The sequence below is a fragment of the Pseudophryne corroboree genome, chromosome 12 (genome assembly GCF_028390025.1).
Source record: "Pseudophryne corroboree isolate aPseCor3 chromosome 12, aPseCor3.hap2, whole genome shotgun sequence".
Classification (NCBI taxonomy): domain Eukaryota; kingdom Metazoa; phylum Chordata; class Amphibia; order Anura; family Myobatrachidae; genus Pseudophryne; species Pseudophryne corroboree.
The window spans coordinates 3,601,394-3,606,913 of NC_086455.1; the positions used below are offsets into that span (position 1 = coordinate 3,601,394).

A 5,520-nucleotide genomic window follows, 5' to 3' on the forward strand; every position below is an offset into this window, starting at 1 on the left:
ATACGTGTTGTGTATGATTGTGTGTATATACATGTAGTGTATGACTGCGTGTATATACGTGTTGTGTATGACTGCGTGTATATACGTGTTGTGTATGACTGCGTGTATATACGTGTTGTGTATGACTGCGTGTTTATACGTGTTGTGTATGATTGTGTGTGTATATACGTGTTGTGTATGACTGCGTGTTTATACGTGTTGTGTATGATTGTGTGTGTATATACGTGTTGTGTATGACTGCGTGTATATACGTGTTGTGTATATATACGTGTTGTGTATGACTGTGTGTGTATATATACGTGTTGTGTAAGACTGCGCGTGTATATACGTGTAGTGTATGACTATTGCGTGTATATACGTGTAGTGTATGACTATTGCGTGTATATACGTGTAGTGTATGACTATTGCGTGTATATACGTGTAGTGTATGACTATTGTGTGTATATACGTGTTTTGTATGACTGCGTGTGTGTATGTATGTGTTGTGTATGACTGCGTGTGTGTATATACGTGTAGTGTATGACTGTATATACGTGTTGTGTATGATTGTGTATATATGTATAGTAGTGTAGAGGACGGTGGCCTGTTGGTGCATTCATATATCCATCAGTGACTATGAGTACCAACCAATCATCTTCTGTCATTTTAAACCTTGGAAAGAACTATAGATTATGTTGGGGCAGATGTACTGAGCCGTGTAGAGAGATAAACTACCAACCAGCTCCTAAGTGTCCGTTTTACACCCAGCTTGTAACATGGCAGCTAGATGCTGATTGGCTGATCCATTATCTCTCTCCATGGCTGGTGACGGCTATATGGGTGCAGTGTTATAGAAAGACTCACCTGCAGGGGGCAGACCACTGTACCAGTCTCCTCACCCTATCTGCAGTGTGACGGTCCCTCCCCCGAGGACTAATGACAGACACGTGAGCGGTGTGACGCAGGTATGGCGATCTGTGCAGGAGCAGAACTCAGCACTGGTCAGTAACCCCTTACTGTCACTTACTATGGCGGCTTCTCTCTGCGCCCGTCCTGCCACCCTCCAGGGGCGTCTACGCGCCATTCTGTCACATGTAGGTCACATAACTAATGATAGAGATCCATTGTATTCTGTTCTCATTTCCTGTGAATATTGGGGGTCATTCCGAGTTGTTCGCTAGCTGCATTCGTTCGCTGCGCAGTGATGAGGCAAAAAAAAGGCATTTCTGCGCATGCGTATGTGGCGCAATGCGCACGCGCGTCGTACTATTACAACGAACTATATAGTTTCACACAAGGTCTAGCGATGCTTTTCAGTCGCACTGCTGGCCGCAGAGTGATTGACAGGAAGTGGGCGTTTGTGGGTGTCAACTGACCGTTTTCCGGGAGTGTTGAAAAAACGCAGGCGTGCCAGGAAAAACGCAGGCGTGGCTGGGCGAACGCAGGGCGTGTTTGTGACGTCAAAACAGGAACTGAACAGTCTGAAGTGATCACAAGCGCTGAGTAGATATTGATCTACTCGAAACTGCACAAAATAATTATGCCGCCGCTCTGCGATCCTTTCGTTCACACTTCTGCTAAGCTAAAATAGCGTTTGCACGGCTGCTAAAAACTGCTAGCGAGCGATCAACTCAGAATGACCACCATAGTCTATTGTCATGGGTGTGGTTGGTGGGAGTGATGTCATGGGTGTGGCTGGTGGTTATGTAATGGATAACTGTGACATCACAATACTGGTGATGCCACTGCCCTCTAGAGGAAGAGAGGAGGAACTGCTTCTTACAGCGTCTCAGGACATGGCAGGACTGGTGAGTAGTACCAAAGAGGGTGTCATGGCGGGCAGTTCCTATATATATATATATATATATATATATATATACACACACACACACGGCGTAGTCACATTATTATGAGCACCAGCTAGTAGCCGGAGTAACCGGCGTGTGCAGCACGGACAGCAGCTAGACGGCTGATCTGTCATACTAGACACACATCTGGAAGCCCCCGGGGTCAGTGTGACGGTGGGCGGCTGCACTGTAGTGTGTCGGTCGCCCCTCACGCACCTTCGTAGCCGACGTTCACCTCTCACATCAGTGTCACGTGGTGCTCCGCAGTTTCCATGTCTGTTATTTGCAATGGCGCCATTTGTCCAGTCACGATACACCATCACCGCAGCACAACGCGGACAGGTCACACACTGCGCTGTGTCAGAGATACCGCCACCGTAGGCCCGAAATCCGATATTCCTCCCTCATTGCAACTCGGATAAATCGCCGCTTATACTCATAACAGCAACGTGTGATATGTGTGCAGACGGCCTATCACACCCATTATATACCAGGGGCGGGGACCTTTTTTCTACCAAGGGCCATTTGGATATTTATAAAATCCCTTGGGGGCCATACAAAAATTATCAACTTCAAAATGAGCCTGTCCCAGAGTAGGTATGACCTTAGTCAGTAGGTATGACCCCAGTCAGTTGTTATGCCCCAGTAGATATGCCCCCAGTCAGTAGGTATGCCCCCAGTCAGTAGGTATGCCCCCAGTCAGTAGTTATGCCCCAGTAGATATGCCCCCAGTCAGTAGATATGCCTCCAGTCAGTTGTTATGCCTCCAGTCAGTAGGTATGCCCCCAGTCAGTTGTTATGCCCCAGTAGATATGCCTCCAGTCAGTAGATATGCCCCCAGTCAGTTGTTATGCCCCAGTAGATATGCCCCCAGTCAGTAGGTATGCCCCCAGTCAGTAGGTATGCCCCCAGTCAGTAGATATGCCCCCAGTCAGTAGGTATGCCCCAGTAGATATGCCTCCAGTCAGTAGATATGCCCCCAGTCAGTTGTTATGCCCCAGTAGATATGCCTCCAGTCAGTAGATATGCCCCCTCTAATAGCGCTGCTTACACACACTTAAAAAAACCCCACAATACTCCCCAGCCCCGCTCCTGGTTCCGGACCGCTGCCCTCCGCCCGGCTGCCCGCTCCTCAGAACTATGGGAGAGACGTCATGACATCTCTCCCATATCACCGCACAGCTGTACACTGCCGGAGCTCAGGAGTGAGCTCCTGCCTCCGACTGCTGCTGAGGGGAAGGAGCCGGCACTCGCTGGTTACACAATCACAGCGGGCGCCCGACATCTCCCTCGGTTAGGTGAGCCTGGCTGGGTCTTATACGTTCCTCACCCCTGTTATATACCCACCAAGCCATATACACAATGTGTGTAATGATATATCCTCTCTGATGTCCTAGGATACGGAATGTCTCATGTTCCCGCCAGGAGCACCGTGGCCAGGACCCCTCCAGCTGTGTCAGTATGAGGTATGTTCTACACTCTATATACAGTGTAAGAGACGTCGCCCCCACACACAGGGGGCAGAACAGCGTATCCATAACTGCGCTCTGTCCGGTTCTCCTTGGCGGCTCAGCTGTTCAGTATACTGCCGCCGGCGCGGAGCTCGCTGTCCTGCTGTCATCTCGAGAGACTGTTCCTCAGACCGTTGCTGTCACGGTACTGACAGTCTCATGAGCTGCTGCAGCCCCCAGGGACCTGGCCGAAGCGATTGTCTGCATCACAGCGCAGCTCAGAGTCACCGCCTCCACGTAGACCCCGGCCCATCCAACACCGGAGGCAAGCTCCCAGCCTCCCGCTCTCATTATACTGATAGGGGCCCCCGTAGAGCTTATTCCGGCCCTGTGTATGTGTCACCACACCGTATGTGCCCATGTATGTATACACCGACATGATATGTACGCTGGGTCTGCTAGGTCCTAGTGCCCCCTGTCCCTGGTGCACTGTCCTGTACAATGAGGGGCGGTCTCTCTGTAAATACACGGCTGTGCAAGTGGGGGCGTAAAGGGGGTGACGTCCTAGCATCAATGTCCTGTACTTGTATTTCTACCAGACCTCTGACACGGTGACCGCGGGGGAGAGCATCGCTCAGGTCTTCCTGCGCCAGTGGAGACAGGCCAGAGGATTAGCCGCGCGGGCGCGTAGGAACATCTGCTGCCGAGTCAGGAGACTGCGCCTGAGGATCCTCACGCACCGAGCTTATAAATGTCTCTATTAAATATCTCTGACCGGCTTTGTTGTGTCTTCCTATGTTGCCGTATTGTTACCAGATGCTGTCTATAGTCATAGGACAGCAACATGTGACCTGCGTCACGCCGCTCGCTGCCCAACATGGCCACATACAAGGGGACAGCACATTAATTACACGGACGGTAGTCGTTAATATTACCTGAATGTACTCCCTGAGCAGGATTACCTGGATTTACCTTTTCACGGTTGTAAATATAAATTAGTGTCAAAAATTTGGTAAATCTATAGAGATGTAAATTTGAGACGTGTTAATGTAAGTAAATATTAATCCGTGGATCTTGGCGTTACCCGAGGAACACCCGTAGCAGAGACGGTAAAACGGGACCGGAACATTTTTTATTAAATTCTACACACTGGAGGTGTAATCCACATTTTCATCCGATTGTCCATTTGGGCGTTATTGTTCCCACAACGCAAGCCACGCATCGGTAATGACGTCATTATGACAGTTTTCCTATTTCACACCTGAAGAATACCTGTGTTACATTTCAGCTTCCTAACATATCGGGAAGTCAGAGAATTAGTGATAAGTCAGTCAGACAGTGAGCGAGTCAGGGCTTATTATTTATATATATATATATATATATATATATATATAGTAAAGGATGAGATATGGCGCCCTCTAGTGTAGTATGTTAATATTCAATGGTGATAGCACTTCACCCCAAAAACAAAGGCCCCCTCAGTTAAGGGGAGAACCTTAATAAGTGGTGAAAGTAGCACTCTTGCAGACGCTGTTGTATATACAAGTATATATATTGTAAGCCTCTTCTCCCACATTAAACGTCAGTCCTCACCACATGCATAGCTCAGCATACGTGTTGTAGGAAAGAGAACAGGCACAATAGTGGAATAAAAGCAAAACAGCATTTCTTTTTAAAAACACATACACAGGTTGAGTATCCCTTATCCAAAATGCTTGGGACCAGAGATATTTTGGATATTGGATTTTCCCGTATTTTGGAATAATTGCATACCATAATGAGATATCATGGTGATGGGACCCAAGTCTAAGCACAGAATGTATTTATGTTCTATATACACCTTATACACACAGCCTGAAGATCATTTAATACAATATTTTTAATAACTGTGTATTAAACAAAGTTTGTGTACATTGAGCCATCAGAAAACAAAGGTTTCACTATCTCACTCTCACTCCAAAAAGTCCGTATTTCGGAATATTCCGTATTTTGGAATATTTGGATATGGGATACTCAACCTGTATATAAAATGCCCGTAAGAAAAAGAAAAAAAAAAAGGTCTTAAATATCTCATCTTATATATCACAGGATCAGGCGTAGAATCAGTCAGAATGCTCTCTCATCATGTTTCTTCCTTCTTGCTGGACTTCATCAGGAGCTTTGTCTGTTATATGCAGAGGTTAAAGTGAGCCGGAACGGGGTGGAACTGCTTTCCGTATGTTCCGTCCCGTCTCCTCCGGCCC

At 47.5% G+C, this 5,520-nt stretch overlaps 1 long non-coding RNA gene across 1 annotated transcript; it reads left to right on the forward strand.

Moving 5' to 3' along the window:
* The first annotated feature begins 1,702 nt into the window (after positions 1-1,702).
* LOC134980837 (uncharacterized) lies at positions 1,703-4,056 on the forward strand. Its single transcript, XR_010190476.1, has 3 exons — positions 1,703-1,787; positions 3,224-3,292; positions 3,877-4,056. It is a non-coding gene; the product is annotated as an uncharacterized LOC134980837 (long non-coding RNA).
* Positions 4,057-5,520: the final 1,464 nt, after the last annotated feature.